Here is a 23,806-nt window from a genome sequence, read left to right as displayed (position 1 = left end):
GAGAGAAGAAAGGGGAAAGAAGTTCGACAGACAACAATTCACGAGGTAACAAAATCTCCTTCTCATTTTGCAACTAACAAGATGTACGTTACAAGCCCCGGAGGGCCAGAAAAGAATACATTATTACAAGGCTCGAAACACGGCTTGGAAAAGATGCATTGGAGGCCGCTTCAGGCTGCAAACTTCTCTTCCCATTCCTGTCCTTCCCAGTCATATTTTTCGATGCGTGTGGCAGACCTGTCGGCTCTCGCCCCACCTTGTTTTGCTCCACCTCCGAAGTCCCAACCCCCATGGAAAAAGGATGGGATAGATTCCAGGGGGCAGTCGGGGCAACGGCAGCGACGATGAAGACCTGTTTCAAGAAGAACCGGAGTCACCCTGGAGGCAGCGGCGGCACCAGAGATATGCGCCATCACCAAATGCTCCGTGACAACCGCCGTCCGAAGTATTCTGGCAAGGTCGGCATGCGCTACTTCCACCATCCCCGCAACAAGTTTTACTGCTCCACCGTCGACGCCGACAGCTTCTGGTCCCTCGGCCCCGACGACATCAAGGATCTCGCCACAGCTTGTGACGACAGTTCTGCCCTCCTGATCGGTGTCACCCCGTCTTGCTACTCCGAAATTCTCAGGCAGAATGCCTTTACCGGCGGTCCCCGTTATTAAACCCCTGTTGTTGAAGGAATTCTTCCTCAAGCCCCCTTTGAAGTGACAGGGACCTGCAGCAGCCGCTTGATGATCGGAGAACTCGCAGACCGCTGTTCTCCTCCTTGCCTTCCTCCAAGTCCTTGGCATCCTCTCGAGAATGGCCTCTGAGGTGGAGGACCTGGCGGGGAAACCCCTTAGAGAGGAATCGGGGGGCTGAGGATGGCAGAGAGACGGCAGTGACCGGCACGGAGGGCGCTCGGAGTCGGCAGGGGCACCAAGGGGGTGGCTGAGTAGCTAGGCTCTCAGAAGAAAGAAAGGTGCCATCTTTTAGGCGGAGTAAGGCTCCGAAGGAGGGGTAGGGGGTTTAAATAGGCAGCAGATCTTAGCGCAATTATGGTGACGGGTGTCCCTAGACCAACCAGTGCTTACCACGTGTCCAGCATGTCCCATTCGCCGCTATCGAGGATTGACTGTTCGCAAATTTCCATGGCGCGACGCTTGGGGTCACGTCTCAGTGGGAGTTTCGAAAAGACTCTTTGGGTTGCCATAATCGAAAAAAGGACTCTGACGTGCGTGCATTAAATGCCGACATATCCAAGGATGGTTGTGCCCGGACGTCAGGGGAAGAACTTCGGCCGCGACAACTTCTCCGTACTTCCTTCATTCGAAATTCGAACTCGAAAGTAGGGGGGCTGGTGTTGGGCATAAAATACTCTCGACTGAAGTTCTTGGCAGGGTCGACCCTCGTGAGGCTCCGTCCACGACTTCTGCCGCAAGGAAGACTTCGTCCGGACTCCTACGGGAGCCGGACTCCGCCGACAACTTCAACCGCAAGTAGACTCCGCCCGGACTCCTACGGGAGCCGGGCTACGTCCTCAACCTCAACTGCTGGTAAGCCCTGTCCGGATTCCTACGGGAGTCGGACCTCGCCTTTGACTTTAATTACAGGAAGACTCCACCCGGACTCCTACGAAAGTGGGGCTTCATCCTCGACTCCAACGACTGCAGACAGACTTCGTCCGGACTCCTACGGGAGCCGGACTCCGCCGACAACTTCAACCGCAAGTAGACTCTGCCCGGACTCCTACGGGAGCCGGGCTCCATCCTCAACATCAACTGCTGATGAACCCTGTCCGGACTCCTACGAGAGTCGGACCTCGCCTTTGACTTTAATTGCAGGAAGACTCCACCCGGACTCCTACGGGAGCTGGGCTTCATCCTCGACTCCAATGACTGCAGACAGACTTCGTCCGGACTCCTATGGGAGTCGGACTCCGCCGACAACTTCAACCGCAAGTAGACTCCGCCCGGACTCCTACGGGAGCCGGGCTCCATCCTCAACCTCAACTGCTGGTAAGACCTGTCCGGACTCCTACGGAAGCCAGACTTCGCCTTTGACTTTAATTGTAGGAAGACTCCACCCAGACTCCTACGGGAGCTGGGCTACATCCTCGACTCCAATGGCTGCAGACAGACTCCATCCAGACTCCTACGGGAGCCAGACTCCGCTGACAACTTCAACCGCAAGTAGACTCCACTCGGACTCCTACGGGAGCTGGGCTCCGCCCTCAACATCAACTGCTGGTAAGCCCTGTCCGGACTCCTACGGGAGCCAGACTTCGCCTTTGACTTTAATTACAGGAAGACTCCACCCGAACTCCTACGGGAGTCGGGCTTCATCCTCGACTCCAATGGCTGCAGACAGACTCCGTCCGGACTCCTACGGGAGCCGGACTCCACCGACAACTTCAACCACAAGTAGACTCCGTCCGGACTCCTACGGGAGCCGGGCTCCATCCTCAACATCAACTGCTGGTAAGCCCTGTCCGGACTCCTACGGGAGCCGGACTTCGCCTTTGACTTTAATTGCAGGAAGACTCCACCCGGACTCCTACGGGAGTCCGAGTCAGGCTCCGTCCTCGACTCCAACGGTTACAGACAGACTTCGTCTGGACTCCTACGGGAGCCGGACTCCGCCCACGACTCCAACTGCAAGTAGACTTCGTCCGGACTCCTACGGGAGTCGGACTCCATCCACGACCCCAACTGCAAGTAGACTTCGTCCGGACTCCTACGGAAGCCAGACTCCGTCTTCTATTCCGACTGCGGGAAGACCTCGCCCAAACTCCTACGGGTACCAGACCTCGCTACCGACTCTAACCGAACTTTGGCCGACCAGTTTGGACCCCTTGGTAGGCCACAGTAACGGACAACACTGCTCCACTCCCTACGGCGAACCCTACGCAGCTCCATTACTCCCTGACAGGCCGTACTAACGGCCACGATTCTGCTCCACTCCCTGTGGTGGATCCTGTGCGATTCCACCATTCCCTGATGAGTCACGACAGCGGACGCCGCTCCACTCCCCATAACTTATTCCATGTGGCGAACCACGGCAATAGCCATGATCCCACTCTACTACCCTCCGTAATAAATTCCTCCTGACTCTGGGCGGCCCACTACCAAACGGTTACAGGCGTCGCCACCAATTTGTCGCCCCCTCCACCTATAAAAGGGGGCCCCAGATACGTTATTCAATAAGCTCTAGTTTTTTACCTAAAAACTCTATTAAATTCTCCGTTCGAGCACTCCATTCTTGTTGAGGCAGAGAACTGACTTGAGTGTCGGAGGGTCTTGCCGGAGCAACCCCACCTCCGGTTTAGACTTTCTTTGCAGGTCCCGGCGGTGACCGCGACTCCCTCGACTCCAGCTTCTCCAGCGCAAGCGGATTTTTGCACCAACATATAACATAAATTCAAGATTAAATTTAAGTTATAAAAGAATACCTGCAACGCTTAATCCAAATTTCGATAGAACCTCCACCAGGCGCCCAAGTGTTCGCCCTCCAACGGTGATCCACACAGGGCTATGATCAGGACACCAACTCTTTGAGATGATTCCTCCTCCAAAATTCTCACTCTGAGAATTTTCTTGAACACCAGGATCTCAAGACGCTCTTCCTCTTCTCCTAGCCTTCCTATCCCTACCTTTCTTCTCTCCTTGTCTTCTTTAATTCTCTTCCTAGACTCTTGTCCTAAAATTGGACTTGTTCTTTCTATTTTTGGACTTGTCCTAACAAGAGAAGGAAAAGACTAATTAGACAATAGGGAGAGGATGTTAGAAAGAAAGGAGGATTTGGAAATCTGAATGAATCCAATCCCCCGACGCACCCCCTTTAAATACTTAGCGATGGGTTGCCTTCAAGAATTTTTCGTGCCCCTTCCACGTGCCATCTCGCATCCATCAAAAAATCTCACACCTCTTGATGAATTCTCATGCCTATCTAAAAGTTATTGACATATGGCAATCATCAGAAAAAAAATCCAAGAGATGCTTCATGCAGAAGGACTCTTCGGAACATTTTTCTCGATGATTCTCTAATGAGTCACGTAGCTTCGCATGGCATATTTTTTTTCCACCACCCATCAATGTAATTTTGTCTATCCAATGGCCAAGAATTAAGGTGCTAACATGAGAATGTCGTGGAAAAAAATTCAGATTAAAAAGTGGCGTGACAAATGGGTTAGAGTCCTTCACAAGTTGGACTCTTGGTCAGGCGCATGGATCAGGCTGACAGGATTTCCATCTTCAATGAATTTCCACGATTAAACCAGAAGGAATTTTAACTTTAAAAAAATTACTAACACTCAAAATAAAGCTAGAAATCATTAAAAAATTTATTTCATCATGAAACATAGGATAAGCTCGAGGATGAGACGTCCCATCTCATGGGATGCGAAAACTGTTTCTGCACACAAAAACTGCACCCACGCACAAGAAAAATTCTTGACTCGTGGAGAATTGGTTTCCTAGCTCCAAATTTTTGGTACATGCAGAAAAAGGCTAAACCAACTCAAATCCAAAATTGATTTGAATTAATTTAGCTTTAATTAGCCCAATCTGAAATCAATTTTAAACCTGATTCGAAAAAAGGAGCTAGTTTTTTGCAACATGTGCTAGCATGTCAATTTTGCAAACATGATCTAATCCAATTAGACCCCTGATCAATATTCTTTGTGTGTGACCCATTGGGTTCCACATCTAGCCAGCAATAGGTCTGAGTTCAAGTCAATTTGATTTGATCAGAATTTAATCTAACCGATCTAGATCCAATCGAGCTAACCCGATTTCAGCAATTAGAACTCTTTCTAATTGGTGATTGAATTAAACTCTTTAATTCGATCAAACCCATAAGACAAGATTGATGTCTAGCAATGTATCATGTCTACCTAGAAGATATAAAATTTTTTGATAGAAATACCAAAAATATCCTTCAGTGAAAAGTTATCGTGCAATTTGATCCTGCGATCTCCCTGTACCCCGAATATGACTCTGGATATGGAATGATGTCAAATCCAATATCATACTCATATTTCTCTCAATATTATATGATGATTCAATTAATAAAATATTAGAAACTCTTTCTAATTTTTATTTTGCTTTGATCAAAGGCTTCCTGAATCATCAATCGATCAGAACAAGTCGGATGTGATTTTTCTCTTACCAGGAGTGATCGATTCCATATTGACCAAATCACAACCTCCATACATATTCTACCATATCTAGAACACCTCGTACATGACTAAGTCATGAATGAGTATGAACCAAAAAATATGGATTCATGTATACAAGGTTCTATGGTAGTCTCAGGTCAAATGATTACATGCACAACTCCCACTATAAGAAAATATCTCTTGACAGGTAAGTAAATTCCATAAGATGTTTCTTAAGTCGGATCAATTTAGTGAACTCATTCTCTAATGAGCACCAACTTCCTTGTATTAGTGTCTCACACAAGTGGCATATGAGATCTGCCACCCTCTCCATCGAGCATACATAGAAAGTGCTAATCTATCCGGAATATTGATCTCCTACTCAATGCTCCTATGACTAGAAATATTCTAAATCAGAATTTTTAGGATTTTAGGTCTCATAGGTATGATCTCATCATAACCCTAAACCCATTTTCCTGATTTATGGAGTTCATCATAATCATTACTAAAGTAAGATGCAACATATGATGAAAATGTCTTTTATTATTTAAAGAGTCAATACATAAGTCTGAAAGATTATAAAAAAAAATCCATCAAAATATAAATTTTGATTGGCTTGTAGGACATATTCCTTTCAGCAACGAACCATGGTGCGATCATTGAGCCACTTCAAATAAGTATCTCGGATCGTTCCTCGGGCATTAAGAGTAGGCTCCTCAGGTGTCGGATCCGTTATTACATAAAAGATCTGCTTGTGCTCCAGGATAATCTTTAGTTTTTGATACTAATTATCAAAATTCAATTCGCTAAGCTTCTCACTATCCAACAGTGATCGGAGTGATAAGTTTGAGGCCATATTTGTATACACAAAGAAAGAACAAAGCCTAATTAGTATATGAATTTATTAATCCTAAAGACTTGGACTTTAGTCTAAAGGTCCTCCCACTATTTTATACGAATTGGTAGTCTCTACCTCTAATTCAAAGAATTATCTTAATTTCTTAGTGGGTACTAGAATCCACACAGACTACATATAGGCTCGAGGATGGCTCGATCAACCCATATGTACCTATGGGTAGGTTCTCAACCAATTATTTCTTCAAACAACTTCAAGTATTTAATTTAGTCCTAGATTTTATTTCAGTAGGCGATGAGCTTTCGTTGAAAATTTTAATTAGGTCAAACCATTAACATGAATCTACTCAGTGATTCTACCTAATGAGTGATCAGGCCTGAAGATAGTGAAGGAAAAATCATCTTTTTTCTTGTAGGATCTTCCAGATCTAATGAGATCTGGGGTGGAATATTTTTTTTTAAAAAAAATATCCTATTTTATTTCAAATCTAAGGTCTATTAGATTTGATTCTTATGATCTGATATGTAATCTAAAATTAAATCTAAAACTTGAGGATTAGAAAAATACCTCTAGGGTAACTAGATTACCCTATAGATGATCGCAGCAATGCCCGAGGTTCAAAAATAGCCACGCAGTCGTCTGGCCTCTACTGATATCCACTCGAGTAGGATCTAGATCATCTTCTCCTTGCAAATTTTTGCTCCAAAAATTAGATCTGAATCTGATCTGAAAGATCTTCAAAAGATCTTCTGAAGCTGAAGCAGCAGCTTCTCGATAAATCTCTACAGCCTTTTGATCAGGGAGCCACCACACCTTGGAAAAGCACCAGATGGATGCCCAACTTCTTGAAAATGAAGAGCGGAGAGAGAAAACTAGAGGGGACATAGAGAAGTGGAGGGATATCAGGCTTTTGCTAGGGATTGAGCAGATTCTCGAAACCCTAGGTGCAGACAGGGTTTAAATAGATCCTGCTGTGCCATGTAGTGCCACATCATTCGATCGATCAAAAAATTTCAATTAATTTTGGAAAAAATTTGATTGGTGGAGTGATATCATCTGATCATATCAGATAAAAATCTCACCAAACCCTCATATTTTTGGTACCAACACTGGATAAACACAGTGAGATTGGCACCCAACAGTTTGAGTCGATCAAGGCATAGAGTCCTCATCTCATGGGACTCTATCCTTATCCACTTGGGGTGCACACCCAATCTGATCTTGGTGCCCACTTTGAGGCCTAATTTAGTAGGTGGACACTCCACAAAAACTCTCCAATGACCTCTTGCCAAGTGACCTTCAGTTTAAGATCCATAAGTCAACATTTGATCGATGTCCTAAAATGGAAATGGCAGGTGACAGAAATTGATAGGTATTGTCTTAAATTCATCTCATGAATTAAGACAAGATTTTTTTAAGTTAGACTGGCTCCAGTCAGACTGAGAGAAACCTTCTCAAGGTTCTCCGAATGAGTCAAATCATATTTGGCTCAGTCGAGATGAAAAAGATTGCACGAGAAGAAAGTTAGGCTCAATCGTGTGCTAGCACGATTTTCTTGAACCTAATTGGATCTAATCCAAATCAATCGAACTAGGCTAGCTCAATTGATGACATCCAGACCCTAACTCTTATTTGTATGACCCAGTTAGGTTCATTTTTGTATGGTAATGAGACATGTTGTGATCTCATCATTGACATCATCGAAACTCCTTTCAATGGACCAGAACTCTTTTGATTCAGACAATTTGAATGATCGATCATCAAGATCATTCTAATTGCTCCCAAAATCCACCAGAAATAAAGACGAACCTCTCGATACAGCTACCTGTGTGATTAAGTTCCTCTATCATGAGTCCCAACTGAATTTGGGTTAAGGTGAACTCATCAAACCCAACATCAGTCATATGAAACAATCGATCGATCCGAGCCCGATGTGAAACCCCAATGGAAAACTCTTTTCCATTATTTCACTCTGCCATGGCCATGGGCTTAAGGACTCAATCTTTTGATCATCATAGGACTACTCCTCTTATCTACCGAGGTTGATAGATCCCATCTTGGTGCAATCTGATTCCTACAATGAATATGCTACAGCCAACATACACCTCAGGATTCTGAATGGCTAGGAGATCGAGTTATGGTATAGTCAAACTATAACACACTCAAGGTGAACTGTCGATGCACGTCAGGTCAAAGAACTAGACACACAGCTGCAGTATTGAGCTAGTCATCGACGAGAAGGTAGACTTTCTTATGACTGCTCGAGGTGGTCATGCTCAGTACTCTCATTCTCAATGAATATCTGTACGCTCGCTCCAATCTCTCCACACCATAGACTCAAGACATATCTACCCTAAGGAAGCAATCATACACCAACCTTCTAGATCGATCACCATCCTCGTAATGATTCTATGGTCAGGAGCTGTTTATAAGTTAGTTATGTAAATTCATACCTTAAATTTTCAACTCTTGAAAATATGAATTAACATTCCTACTAACTCAAAAGATGTATCACAAACATAATGTACACAATGTGATAGTAGAATAATCTTTTTATTTATTTATAATCAAAATTATAAATTTGCCTTTACATTTGTACAGGAATGTGTCAGCCAATCTGGCATCTAGGGCACATATCTAACATACTCCGACTTGACCTAATGCCAATTGGCTACATATCTAAGTCCCATCTTCTCAAAGTGGGCTTCGATCTTCTACTGACCTAATGGCTTTGTCAGTGGGTCTGCCACATTATCTGTGGAGTCGACTCTCTTAACCTCAACATAACCTTTTTCAAGGTAATCACGGATCAGATGGAATCGCCACTCGATATGCTTGAACTTCTGATGAGACCTTGGCTCCTTAGCTAGGGCTATGGTGCCATTATTATCGCAGTAAAGAGGGATGGCATCCGATGACATCACTTCAAGCTCTGTGGCAAACTTTTTGTACCAGAATGCCTCCTTCGTAGCTTCCGATGCAGCAATATACTCTGCCTCCATGGTGGAATCAGCAATCACCATCTGCTTGGAACTCTTCCAGCTCACTGCACCACCATTGCAAATGAACAGACTTCCAGATGTCGACTTTCGATCATCTATATCAGATATAAAGTCTGACTCTGTAAATTTCTGAACCTGAAGTTCTTCATTCCCAAAGACTAGAAACATATCCTTAGTCCTTCTCAAGTACTTAAGGATACATTTCACAGAAGTCCAGTGCTCTTCGCCTGGATTGGACTGATATCTGCTTATGACACTCACAGCAGGACTATATCAGGTCGTGTACATAGCATGGCATATATGAGGGTTCCTATTGCCGAAGCATAAGGGATCTTACTCATGCATTCAATCTCCTCAGGTGTGCTAGGGCACATCTTCTTGGAGAGATGAATGCCATATCTAAAAGGTACTAAATCTCTTTTGGAATTTTTCATGCTAAACCTTTTTAGCACCTCCTCTATGTACATCTTCTGTAAAAGTCCTAGCATCCTATTTGGTCTATCTCTATAGACCTTAATACCCAGTATAAAGGATGCTTCTCCTAGATCTTTCATAGAGAACTCCTTAGATAACCATATTTTGACTGAGGTCAACATGAAAATATCATTTTCAATTAGGAGGATGTCATCAACGTACAGTATGAGGAAGACAACTGTGCTCCCACTGACCTTCTTGAATACATATGGTTCCTTCTCATTCTTGATGAAACCAGACATTTTGATCACATCGTTGAAATGAGTATTCCAGCTCCGAGATGCTTGCTTAAGTCCATAAATGGACCTTTATAGCTTGCAAACCTTGTGATCATCATCACTAGATGTGAAACCAAGCGATTGTTCCATATAGATATTTTTATGATCCAGGTGGTGTGCCCAAGGCCCAGGAGACCAAGGCTAAGGCCAAGGTCCATCATTCATGAGAGCTTCATGGAGGCTCTAGGGCTAGTTGGGCCCTAGGTTGAAAGGTTGTGGGCCTTTCGGGTTCTTGAGGTCTAGATTATGTGGGCCTAAAGGGACCAACTCTTTATGGGCCAGGTCTGGGCCCAGGATAGGTGAGATTAGGTCGAGTCATGGATGTACATGGGTTTGGGTTAACCTAATCTCCCATAGAGTTGGTCAAGGGAGTTTTGGGTTTGGGTCACTTGACCCGGTGTTTATATATACATGTACTTGTATAGATTTGATTAAGCCAAGAAAATAGATAACTCTTTCTCCCAAGTCTCTCTCTCTCTTCTCCCTCTCTCTCCAACAATCTTCCATGCACCAGGAGCAAGAAACCCTAGGGTTTCTTGCCGCCAGTCCATAAAAGGAAAGAAAGGAAGGGAGGCACTAGCCCCTTCCCCCCTTTGCAGCTGCTAGCCATTTCTTCTCTCCCCTCTATTGCAGGCACCCAAACACCAGGTTCAAAACTTGCAATCTCTTGAGAAGAGGTTGGTACAAGTCCCTCTCAGATCTGGAGTTGATCTGAGGTCGTTTGAGTCATGGGTGAGATCTCCATCAACAGATCTACAAAAAGACTGCAGCAGGACAGATCTGTGAGGTCTGTCTCCATCTATCTTCTTCCCTATCTAGAATACTCTAATTCAAGATCTATGAATCAGAAGACCTCGATCCAGGTCTGATCTAGTTGGGTACCAGATCTTGGATTTTTTAGAGGTGGTTTCAAAGGCGTTCTTCATCTGGAACGAAAGGCTGACGAAGAAGATAGCAACCAGGCTGATTTCGTCAAGGGCCTTGGATCGTGTCCAGAAGTCTCTAGATCTATTTGTTGCTAGTTTCACTACACCAAAGGTTCATGAGAGGAGCCAGGATCATGCTCCAATAGTTGGTATTAGAGCCACGATGGTGAGGAAGCGGTTCCAAGCGTGAGAAGTTGAAGATCCCAAGAGCTGAAAATTTTTAGCAAGGTACCATCAAGGTATATTTTACACTTCTTGATTTTATATTGCTTGTTTGGCTTGGATCCAGTCATGGGCAGCAATATGAAGGTCGATTTTGAGAAGTTTGATGGCAAGAGGAATTTTTTCATGTGGAAAATCCGGGTGGAGGATCTTCTGGTGCAAGCAGATCTGGATCAGGCTTTGGATGAGAAGCCTGAGGGAATGACAGATAGACAGTGGGCATCGTTGGAGAAAAAAGCATGCTCCATGATCAGAGGATGTTTGGTGGATAAGGTGTTGTATTCAGTGCTAGAAGAAAAGACCCCGAAGGGCCTTTGGTCGAAGTTGCACACCATGTACATGGGGAAAAATATGTGCAATAAGCTGATGCTGAAGAAGAGGTTGTACAGTCTTCGGATGCAAAAGGGATCTGATGTGATTGGCCACATTCAGAGGTTCGACCAGTTGTGCACGGAGTTGGTGAATATCGGGGTGAAGCTGGATGAGGAGGACAAGTCTCTATTGCTTCTATATTCACTGTCCGGATCATATGATTCTTTGGTGACTACACTGCTCTACGGCAAGGAGACTCTAGAGTATGAGGACATGGTCTCGGTGCTGAGGTCGAATGAGTAGAGGGAAAAGTTGACCAGAGATCGGGCTCCCCAAGAGAGTTTGGCAGTAGGGGAAAGGACAAGTAGAGACAGAAGCAAGTCCAGGGGGCGGTCCAAGTCCAGGAAGGGAAAGAAAGAGGTGAAATGCTTCAAGTGCAACGAGTTCGGGCACTTCAAGTGAGAATGTCCACTATGGAAGAGCAAAAAGGGAGAAAGAAGTGGCTCAGAATCAGTGAGTGTAGTTGCTGGGCAGTAGGTGGAGGATGATCTACTTGTGGTATCAGATGGTCACAGGCATTACACAGAGGAGTGGACACTAGACTCTGCGTGCTCACATCACTACACACCACACAGGTCTTGGTTTGCGACATACACCAAGATAGATGAGGGATCAGTGACTCTAGGCGACAATCATCCTTGCAAGGTGACTGGGATAGGGATAGTCAGGGTGAGGATGTTTGATGGGATTGTGAGGACATTGACAAATATTTGATGGGATAGGGATAGGCTACTTGGAGCGCAGTGGATACAGCTTCCGCAGTAGGGCTAGAAGCAGAGTACTGAACATCTCCAATGGAGCTATGGTAGTGATGAGAGGAAGGAGGTTGGACAATAACCTCTATCGCATGGAGGGATCTGTGGTGACCGGAGAGTCTGATGCAGCAGCTGCAGCACAGGACCAGGAGGGGACTTACAGGATGTGGCACTACCGCTTAGGCCACATGGGTGACAGGGGGCTGAGGGAGTTGAGCAGGAGAGGGCTCATCTCTGATCTGGAGGATGGTGCTACAGGAGAGATCTGTGAGCCTTGCCAGATGGGAAAGTAGAGAAGAGTTCAGTTCAACATCAGTATAGCCCGCAGTGCAGCCCCTCTGGAGTTAGTACACACGGATGTGTGGGGACTAGCCCCAGTTTTAGCTAGAAATGGGGTCAGATACTTCATGACTCTGATTGATGATTTCTCAAGGAAGCTCTGGATTTACTTCATGAGAGAGAAGTCAGAGGTCTTCACCAAGTTCAAGATCTGGAGAGTTGAGGTGGAGAAGGAGCAGGGGAAGAGCGTGAAGTGTCTGAGGTCAGACAATGGTGGGGAGTACACCAGCAGAGAGTTCTAGGACTACTGTGAGGAGTGTGGGATCAGGAGACACTTCTCAGTTAAGGGGACTCCACAGCAGAATGGGGTGGCCGAGAGGATGAACAGAACACTTCTGGAAAAGGCACGATGCATGAGGCTGCAGGCAGGGCTTCCAAAGGAGTTCTGGATTGACACAATAGACGCAGCGGGTTACTTGATCAATCGGTCACCTCACACCAGGTTGGATGGCAGGCTTCCAGAGGAGGTGTGGTCTCGGAGGACAGTTGGGCTGGGCCATCTATGGGTATTTGGGTGCACGGCCTATGTGCACATTGGAGCTGGTGAGCGGAGCAAGCTAGACGTCAGATCACGCAAGGTGATGTTTCTAAGCTATCCGTGAGGAGTCAAGGGATACAGGCTGTGCGATCCCTTGGAAAAGAAGGTCATCATTAGTCGAGATGTGACTTTTGATGAGGAGTCAGTCCTACAGAGGCGAGCAGGCATGGAGGAGCAGCAGGAGCAGGAGGAGGTCCAGCAGGGTGCTGCTGGACAGCTTACCTCTTTGATTTTGCCTCTTGCAGGTACTACGGGAGGACATGACATTCAGGTGGAGAACCTACTTAAGATGTCTCCACAGGTGGAGAGGACTCGGATGGATGATCGAGGCAGAGAGGTCCAGTAGGAGCGAGTTGGATCGAGGACTGATATCGATGTTGCCCTACACAAGCCCAAGAGGACCATCAGGCAATCGGACCGATATGGCTTCGAGGAGACGCTGTCATATGCCCTGGTGACAGTGAATGGAGACCCATATATGTATCAAGAGGTTATTGAGAGTCAGGACAGAGAGCGATGGGTCCAGGCGATGTCCGAGGAGATGCAGTCTCTCCATCAGAACCAGACGTGGCGATTGGTGCAGTTGCCACAGGGGAAGAGGCCCATTGGCTGCAAATGGGTCTACAGTCGCAAGGACAGAGTGGAGCTAGTTGAGGCCTTGGGACACCAAGGTGGAGATTGTTATGATTCAGGTGGTGTGCCCAAGGCCCAGGGGACTAAGGCTAAGGCCAAGGTCCATCATTCATGAGGGCTTCATGGAGGCTCTAGGGCTAGTTGGGCCCTAGGTTGAAAGGTTGTGTGCCTTTCAGGTTTTTGAGGTCTAGGTTATGTGGGCCTCAAGGGACCAACTCTTTATGGGTCAGGTCTGGGCCCAGGATAGGTGAGATTAGGTTGAGTCATGGGTGTACATGGGCTTGGGTTAGTCTAATCTCCCATAGAGTTGGTCAAGAAAGTTTTGGGTTTGGGTCACTTGACCCGGTGTTTATATATACATGTACTTGTATAGGTTTGATTAAGCCAAGAAAATAGACAACTCTTTCTCCCAAGTCTCTCTCTCTCCAGCAATCTTCCATGCACCAGGAGCAAGAAACCCTAGGGTTTCTTGCCGCCAGTCCATAAAAGGAAAGAAAGGAAGGGAGGCGCTAGCCCCTTCCCCCCTTTGTAGCCGCCAACCATTTCTTCTCTCGCCTCTTTTGCAGGTGCCCAAACACCAGATCCAAGACCTGGAATCTCTTGAGAAGAGATTGGTACAAGTCTCTCTCAGATCTGGAGTTGATCTGAGGTTATTTGAGGTGCGGGTGAGATCTCCATCAACAGATCTACAAAAAGGCTGCAGTAGGATAGATCTACGAGGTCTGTCTCCATCTATCTTCTTCCCTATTTAGAATACCCTGATTTGAGATCTACAAATTGTAAGACCTTGGTTCAGGTCTGATCTGGTTGGGTACCAGATCTTGGATTTTTTAGAGGTGGTTTCAAAGGCATTCTTCATCTGGAACGAAAGGCCGACGAAGAAGACATCAACCAGGTTGATTTCGTCAAGAGCCTTGGATAGTGTCCAGAAGTCTCCAGATCTATTCGTTGCTGGTTCTGCTATACCAAAGGTCCGTGGGAGGAGCCAGGATCGTGCTCCAACAGATATCTTCCTCAAGATATCCATTTAAGAATACCGTTTTCACATCCATCTGCCATATTTCATAATCGAAATAGGCTGCAACAGCAAGCAATGTGCGGATAGATTTTAGCATGGCTACGGACAAGAAGGTATCCTGATAGTTAATGCCTTCGCACTGACTATAACCTTTCACTACGAGCCTAGCCTTGAATGTCTCCACATTCTCATCTGCACCTATCTTTCTTTTGAAGATCCATTTATACCTAATAGGTACAATACCTTCAGGTGGATCTACCAAGGTCCAGACTTGGTTTGAGTGTATCGAGTCAATTTCTGATCTCATTGCCTCTAACCATTTCTCGAAGTCGATATCTGATATCGCCTCATCATAGGTCTTGGGGTCATCACCATAAGCCTCATTTTCTGTGAGAAATATTTCTTCTACTTTCTCTTGTATAGTACCTAAGTACCTTTCAGGAGAACGAAAAACCCTAGTCGATCTACGAGGTGGAAGAGGTTGTGTTAGGACTGGTTCTAATTGATTGGGTTTCTCAGGTTCTTTAGCTCGTTGCTCTTGGGAGACATTCTCCTTGAGCTTAATTATTCTACCGATGCCACTATCTTGAATAAACTATTTTTCAAGAAAAATAGCATGTCGATTCAGAATCACATTGTGATCTTCTGAAATATAGAAATAATATCCTAATGACTCTTTAGGATATCCTATTGTTGGTGCAGAATTCCACTGACGTCGGAGAAGCTGGAGTGGAGATGACTGCGGTCGCTGTCGGGACCTGCAAGAGAAGTCTAAATCGGAGTTGGGGGTGCTCCGACAAGACCCTTCGATGCTCAAGTCAGTACTCTACCTCAACAGAAATGGAGTGCTCGAATGAGAATTTTAGCAGAGTTTCAAGATAGAGTTTAGAGCTTAGAGAAGAACGTATCTGGGGGTCCCTTTTTATAGATGGAGAGCATAACTGATTGACAGCGACGTCTGTAACTGCCTGATAGTGGGTCGTTCAGGGCCACGTGGAGTTTGTTACGGAGAGTAGTGGCGTTAGGGGCCGTTCAGGGCCATGTGGAGTTTGTTACGGAGAGTGAAGTGGTGTCCGTTATCATGAATTGTCAGAGAGTGGTAGAGCCACACAGAATCCGTTACAGAGAGTGGAGCAGGATAGTGGCCATTGTCGTGACTTGCCAGAGAGTTCAGACCTGACGGCTAAAGTTCGGCTGGAATATCTGTGGAGCGGAATGGCTCTCTGTCTCATCAATCCAGGAGAAGCTCGGATGTTTTCGAGGTTGCTGACGGGTCTACTGTTGTTGGGTGCCTAGAGCGCTGATGCTGCAGGTGGGAACCATCTGCTGTAGCAGCTCGGACGGGGACTTTCTGTTGGAAAAGTCTGGTTTCATGAGGAATCCGGCAAAGGGTCGATCGACAGTGGACTTCGGATGATGTTGGGGAGGTTCGTCCACTGGAGGAGTCTGGAGGATCCTGTGGAAGTCCGATTGGCGTTGTTGAAGTCCGGCTTTCACTATTAAAGGTTGATGGCTGGGGAGGTACGGCAGACATCGGAGGCAGTTGGCTGTTGTAGAAATCCAGCTGCTGGAGCCCATCTGTTGTAGAAGTTCGTCCGGAATCCATCCGCTATGGAAGTTCAGACAGAGTCTGGTTCTTATAGAAGGCTGAATGGAGGCCGCTTATTGTAGAAGCTCGATCGAAGATCGGTTGTCGTGGGAGCTCGAAGTAGTGACCTGGCCGGTGGAGCCTGTCCCGTTGTGGAAGCTCGTCTGGGATCCGTCCACTGTAGGAGCTCGACTGAAGTCTGTCTGTAATAGAAGTTCAGAAAAAAATTATTTACAGTAGAAGCTCGGATAGAATTCACTTACAATAAAGATCCAAAGTAGACTGCTCGTAGTAGAAGTTCAGAGTAGACCGCTTGCAGTAGAAGTTCAGAGTAGACTGCTCGTAGTAGAAGTTTGGAGTAGACCGCTTACAGTAGAAGTTCGGAGTAGACCGCTCGTAGTAGAAGTTCGGAGTAGACTGCTCGTAGTAAAAGTTTGGAGTAGACCACTTGCAGTAGAAGTTTGACTAAAATTTGATTCTCGTAGGAGCTTGGATGGAATTCGAAAGGTGGTCGACCGTCGTAGAAACTTGGATGGAATCTAGTTACTGTAGAAATCCTGCTGTCGGAGAAAGTCGGACACTGATGAAGTCCGAAAGAAGTTCGGAGTAGAGTCGTTCGAGGATGGAAGAAGTCTGAAAGAGATTTCACGAATAGTCGATCATTGTAGAAAATTGACCGATAGCAGAGTTCAGAGGGCATTTGGAGCAATCCGGTGGTTGAATAGAGAAGCTCATGGTTGGAGAAGCCCGGATGGTATTATGGAAGCTCGGATGGTCGAGGGAGTTCGGAAAGACACCACACAAGGTCGGAAGCCAGAAAAGCTCTGGAATGGTCGGCCTTTTACAAACTTCGACTGGGGATATTTTATACCCAACACCAGTCCCCCTACTTTCGAGTTTGGATTCCAAATGAAGGAAGTACAGAAAAATTCTCATAGCCGAAGTTGTCTCCCTTGATTTTCGTACTCGATGGTTTTCAGATATTTTGATGTTTGGCGCGCTGGTGCTGGAGCCTTTTCAAATCAAGGCGATCCGAAAAGGTTTTTTCGAAATTTTTGCTGGAGCGCTGCTCTAGATACGGTGCAATAATGGCTCTGTCAGCTGTCAGCTGCTTTTAGCCTGGAAAAGGATGACCTCGAAGCCTCCAGTAAGCTCGAGGCCTATCCAGCCCCCCTCCTCTCTGAACTTCTGAAGGAACAACTCTTGTTCAACGTTGGCCTGAGCCCTCTTGAACTTGCTGGTACTATCATTATTATATATATATATATATATATATTTTTTTTGCTTCCTCTTTCTCTTATTCTATTTCTGAGCCGTGTCGATCTTCTTTTATTGCAGACATGGACACAGGCGTGGCTCGGAGGTTAGCCCAAGGTCTCAAGACCCACAAAAGAAAGAAGCCAAGACTTCGGGGTCAGTGAAGAGAGCCAGGACAGAAGAGATGAGCTCGGCCGTGCCTGCTCAGGTGGCCGTTGCCGTCGATGCCCCTTCTGACATCGAGCCTGAAGTCCCTCGAGCCTCTTCACGGAGCCCCCCAGTTGAGGTTTCTGCTCCAAAGGCTCATCCCGAGGGGGCACCGGGGGCCGAAAGGAGGAGGAGGAAGAAGACCCTGGCCTGCAAGAGCCACAACCACAAGGCTGCCATCGAGGGGGCCGACTGCTCCGAGGAAGATCTGGGGGAAAATCCCTTCAACAATAGGGATTTAATAAAGAGGCTGGTCGAAGGGTGCATTCTGCTCGAGGTCGTCCACAGGATCGTCCTTGCTGATCCTGAGCTGCGGGTCTGGGACTCTCTGAGATCTTTTCTTGAGGTAAGTCAATTCACTTATTCCTTCTTCTGTATTCTTTTCCTTTTCTTTTGTCTTCTTGCATTAATTTGAGTTGTGGTGCTCTTGTCTCCCAACGACAGTGCCTTGCCGAAGCTCTTCCCCTACCACAGGGGATTCCTCTGAAGTCGATGATCCAGAACCTCAGAAGGAAAGTTCGTCGCCTGACAGAGAAATCCAAGAAGCTGGATGACGAACTTCATCGGCTGAGGAAGAGCCATTCAGAAGTCACTGCGGAGGCTGCTCACTTTCGGGACCTCCACAAAAAGGGTTTCATGGAATACACTCGGAGGAAGGATGACTTCATGGTGGAGCTTGAGGAACTCCGAAAATATGCCAGCGACCGATCTTGAACTTAGGCTTCCAAGATCAGCTCTCTTGAAGTTGAGCTGGCGGCTGCATGGGAGAAGATCGGTCAGTTGGAAGGGAGCTCGTCCTGGCTCGTAACTCAGGCCGAATGCGACCGAGACCGGTCGAAAAAATTCTTCAACCTTCAAAAGTAGCTACAGGATGCTAAGGCGAACTACAACACCTACCGAGTCGGCTGGTGCGGGCAAGTAGAGGACTATCGAAGGAAGCTCAAGACGGCGACCGACGAAGTTACCCGCCTTCAGAGGCAGTTGTCTAAGAGAGTCCAGCCCGCCTCTGCACAAGGCTCCGATGAGCTCCGCTCCTTGAGGGGGACCATGGAAGAACTATCTGTGGCCCTTGGGCAGGAGAAGGCCGAACTACAGCGGCTGAAGATTCAGCTGGCCCACAGCAGCAGGCGGTCAAGGATGCCGAGGCGGAGTCCAAGGTCCTGAGGAAGAGGCTTCGAGAGTCGGAGGGTAAAAGTCAGCAGTTCCACCAGATGTACCAGAAAATGCTGCTAAGAAAGATGGAACTAGAAGAAGAAGTCGAAAACATAAAGCAGTCCCTAATAATGTCTGGAATCGAGAGCTCGAAGTTGGAAGAAGCTGAGCTTCCTTAAAGCTCCTTTTTACCTTTCATCCTTTCATGTATTCTTTTTCTTTTCTTGTCGTTTTTCTTTTTTGGACCTCCAGGACGTTGTAATGTACACTTCACTAATGAAATAAAAGAAAAATTCCATTACCTTGTCCATTCTTGTATTAAGTTGTCATTTACCATACTTTTTTTGTCTTCCAACTTGTTCGATGTCGGCGTTGTTTGTAATTCTTCATCTATTCTTGCTTTGAGTCATCGTTTACCGAATTTCTTTTGTCTTTTGTCTGGTTCGATGTCGGCGTTGTTTGAAGATTCCTGATCACTGCCGTGTTGATTTGCCCTTTTTGTTCATGACCGTGGGTCCTTTCGAGGCCATTTGAGTTTGACGCTTTCTCCCGATGCTCGAGCTTGGGGGCCTGAACTTCTCGTTTCCTTGAGGAAGTCGATTTTTCCATGGCCTGTGTTGAGTTTCCTCTTAGAGACTGAGGATGTTTTGATAAAAATCTCCTTCCTCGTTGAGATGAGGTCCCTTGCATCTTTGATGTAGTTTGTTTTTCACTTATCACTGGTGTAGTTCATCGCATTCCCTTTTCATCTCCCTTTTTTTTTTGTTCGAGTGAGGATTTTTTCTCTGCTCTTAACGGGGTCGTGGGAGTGTAGAGGAGCCATTGAGGAGGCTTTCCTCCTTATCTGATCTTGAACGATCGATCTTCGCTTATGTCAGGATGAGGTTCTCCTTCTATTTTCGATGCGGTCGATTTCAGCTCATGTTAGGACGAGGCTCTCCTCCTGTTCCTAACAAGACTGTGGGGGCACGTAAGGGCCGTTGCAAGGGCCTCTCCTCCATCCGATCTCTAAATAATCGAGAATTTGACTTTACTCATATTAGGATGAGGCTCTCCTCCTGTTTCTAACGTGGCTGTGGGGGCACATAAGGGCCGTTGTAAGGGCCTCTCCCTCCATCCGGTCTTAAAATAATCGAGCCTTCAACTTTGCTCATATTAGGATGAGATTCTTCTCCTGTTCCAAACAAGACTGTGGGGGCATATAAGGGCTGTTGTAAGGGCCTCTCCCCCCATTCGGTCTTAAAATAATCGGACCTTCAACTTTGCTCATGTTAGGACGAGGTTCTCCTCCTGTTCCTAACATGGCTGTGGGGGCACATAAGCACCGTTGTAAGGGCCTCTCCCCCCATCCGGTCTTAAAATAATTAAGCCTTTGACTTTGCTCATGTTAGGACAAGGTTCTCCTCCTGTTCCTAACATGGTCGTGTTTTGATTGTCTGAAGGGGCTGCTCCCTGTTGTTACAAGCTCATGCCAAAAGAAAAGATACTCAAATATGAAAGAAATTTTTATTTAGGACAAAGTTGTTGGTAATATATTCGTAGATTTTTCGAATCCCATAGTCACGGAAGGCCTGCTCCCCATCGAGGTCCTCCAGAGATGGAGTTGATGATCCCGATTGGAGGCCGATCTTCAGGCTGCTCTTCCCTCCTTGGCGGCTCCAGTTATGGCAGGACCCTTGACCGATCTTCCCTACCTTCAGACTGACGTCGAATGAATCTGTCAAGCCGACCTCGTCTGATGAGCTCCTCAATCTCGTCTCGAAGCTGAATGCATTCCTCCGTGTCATGACCGTGGTCACGATGGTAGAGGCAGAACTTGTTAGGGTTGCACTTTCTGGGGTGTGTGCGCATCCTTTCCAGCCTTGGCAGCTGCTCCCTAACCTCCATCAGCACTTGGATTTTCGATGCATTGAGAGGGGCATAGCTGCGGAATCTTCCTGGGGGAGAGCCCCGTCGAACTCTACTGTCCGGGCTTCTCTGCCTAGGCATCCGGGGAGGAGTCTGGACACGCTTGTGTCTGGAGGGAGTTCGAGAATGTGGTTAGCTTCACTCGACCCTTTTTCAACTGCGAGCTTACTGGAGTCGCCCGCCTGCCGCTCCTTCACGGCCTCCTCCTTCAGCTTGAAGGCTTCCTCTGCTCGGGCATATCCTTCGACCCCAGCCAGCAGATCAGCGAAGTCCCTGGGATACTTCTTTTTCAGGGAGAATAGAAGATCGTTCTTTTGAAGACTGCTCTTCAAGGTGGCCATTGCAACCGATTGGTCCAAGTTCTGGACCTCCAACACGGCGGCATTAAAATGGTTGACGTAAGTTCGGATGGATTCTCTCTCTTTTTGCTTGATGTTGATGAGGGACTTTGAACCTCTCCGAGGATGCCGGCTGCTGACGAAATGAGCAACGAACTGGTGGCTCATCTGGTCAAAGGAGAAGATAGTACCCAGCTTCAGTGCCGAGTACCAATTCTTTGCTGCTCCCTTCAAGGTAGACAGGAAAGCTTGGCACAGGATAGCGTCTGGTGCGCCATGGAGCAGCATCATGGTCCGAAAGGCCTCTAGGTGGTCAATCAGATCCGAGGTCCCGTCGCAGCTCTTGAATTGGGGGAGCTTGAAGTTCGGCAGGATTGGTTCCTACATGATCATTTGAGAGAAAGGAGGGTCAGTGCAGATGTCTTCACCGTAAGCAGTGGGAGCACGGCGGAGCTCTTCGATCCATCAGTTCATCTCTTGAAATCTTTGATCCAGGAGGTCCTCTCGACTGCGAGTTTCGAGGGTCTTCTGGTGGAACGGAGGTAGAGACTCTCCGGGGGTGGAATCATGATCGGACAGAGGGCTCTCTGCCTTTTGCTTCCCCTTTCCAAGAAAGATAGGGCGGCTGGCCCAAGTGGCCCGTCCGATCGTCAGATTCTGAAACTCCAGCGATGCTCTTTCCAGCCGCACTGATGCCTGCGGCTGCTGCTGCATGGCCTGCACTGCTTCAGTGAGGCCCCTAACTTGCTAAACCAGCAAGTCAAACTGCTCCACGCGACTGCTGTTGCTGGAGGAGGAGGAGCTTAGGAAACTAGAGACGAGGTCGAAGCTTGCGGAGCTCATTGAGATCTGGCTGCAGAGGCCGTGGATGCCTTTTGTGGAGGCATCAGGTGGAGATCTGGCAGGAGAAGGAAAGGAAGATGTCAGAGAGGATCACCGCAGATGGTCCCGCTGAGCACTCCTTTAAGAACAAGGGTACTGTGAAGACACAGGTCCTTCCTCTAGCACCAATTCTGTTGGTGCAGAATTCCACCGACGCCGGAGAAGCTGGAGTGGAGATGACCGCGGCCACCGTCGGGACCTGCAAGGAAAGTCTAAACTGGAGTTGGGGGTGCTCCGGCAAGACCCTCCGACGCTCAAGTCAGTACTCTGTCTCAACAGAAATAGAGTGCTCGAATGAGAATTTTAGCAGAGTTTTGAGATAGAGTTTAGAGCTTAGAGAAGAATGTATCTGGAGGTCCCTTTTTATAGATGGAGAGCGTAACTGATTGACAGCAACGTCTGTAACCACCTGGTAGTGGGCTGTTCAGAGCCACGCAGAGTTTGTTACGGAGAGTAGTGGTGTTAGGGGCCATTCAGGACCACGTGGAGTTTGTTACGGAGAGTGGAGTGGTGTCCGTTATCACGACTTGCTAGAGAGTGGTGGAGCCACGCAGAATCCATTACAGAGAGTGGAGTAGGATGGTGGCCATTGTCATGACTTGCCAGAGAGTTCAGGCCTGACGGCTGAAGTTCGGCTGGGATGTCTGATGGAGTGGAATGGCTCTCTATCTCATCAATCCAAGAGAAGCTCGGATATTTTTGAGGTTACTGACGAGTCTACTGTTGTCGGGTGCCTAGAGCACTGATGCTGCAAGCGGGAACCATTGGCTGTAGTAGCTCAGATGGAGACTTTCTGTTGGAAAAGTCCGATTTCATGAAGAATCCGGCAAAGGGTCGACCGGCAGTGGACTTCGGATGGCGTTGGGGAGGTTCGTTTGCTAGAGGAGTCTAGAGGATCCTGTGGAAGTCTGGTTGACATTGTTGAAGTCTGACTGATACTATTGAAGGTTGATGGCTGGGGAGGTACGGCAGACACCGGAGGCGATCGGTCGTTGTAGAAATCCAACTGCTGGAGCCCGTCTGTTGTACAAGTTCGTCCGAAATCCATCCGCTATGGAAGTTCAGACAGAGTTTGGTTCTTGTAGAAGGCTGAATGGAGACCACTTATTGTAGAAGCTCGGTTGAAGATCAGTTATCGTGGGAGCTCGGAGTAGTGACCTGGTCGGTGGAGCTTGTCCCGTTGTAGAAGCTCGTCTGAGATCCGTCCACTGTAGGAGCTCGACTGAAGTCTGCCTGTAATAGAAGTTCGGAAGAAATTTGTTTATAGTAGAAGCTCGGATGGAATTCGCTTATAATAAAGATCCAGAGTAGACCGCTCGTAGTAGAAGTTCAGAATAGACCGCTTGCAGTAGAAGTTCGGAGTAGACTTCTTACAGTAGAAGTTCGGAGTAGACTTCTTACAGTAGAAGTTCGGAGTAGACCGCTCGTAGTAGAAGTTTGGAGTAGACCGCTTGTAATAAAAGTTCAGAGTAGACCACTTGCAGTAGAAGTTTGGCTGAAATCCGGTTCTCGTAGGAGCTCGGATGGAATCTGGAAGGTGGTCGACCACCGTAGAAACTTGGATGGATGTAGAAATCTCGTTGTCGGAGAAGGTCGAACACTGACAAAGTTCGAAAGAAGTTTGGAGTAGAGTCGTCTGAGGCCAGAAGAAGTCTGGAAGGGATTTCGCGAATAGTCAATCATTAGAGAAAATCGATCGATAGTAGAGTTCAGAGGGTGTTTGGAGCAATTCGGTGGATGAATGGAGAAGCTCATGGTTGGAAAAGTCCGGATGGCATTATGGAAGCTCGGACGGTTGAGGGAGTTCGGAAAGACACCACACAAGGTCGGAAGCCAGAAAAGCCCTGGAAGGGTCGGCCTTTTACAAACTTCGGCTTGGGGTATTTTATACCCAACACCTATGAAACGAGCTCTAAAAGAT

The sequence above is a fragment of the Elaeis guineensis genome, chromosome 2, assembly GCF_000442705.2.
Source record: "Elaeis guineensis isolate ETL-2024a chromosome 2, EG11, whole genome shotgun sequence".
Taxonomy (NCBI): Eukaryota; Viridiplantae; Streptophyta; class Magnoliopsida; order Arecales; family Arecaceae; genus Elaeis; species Elaeis guineensis.
The sequence above is the reverse complement of the archived record's forward strand: the minus strand, read 5'-3'. Positions refer to the sequence as shown.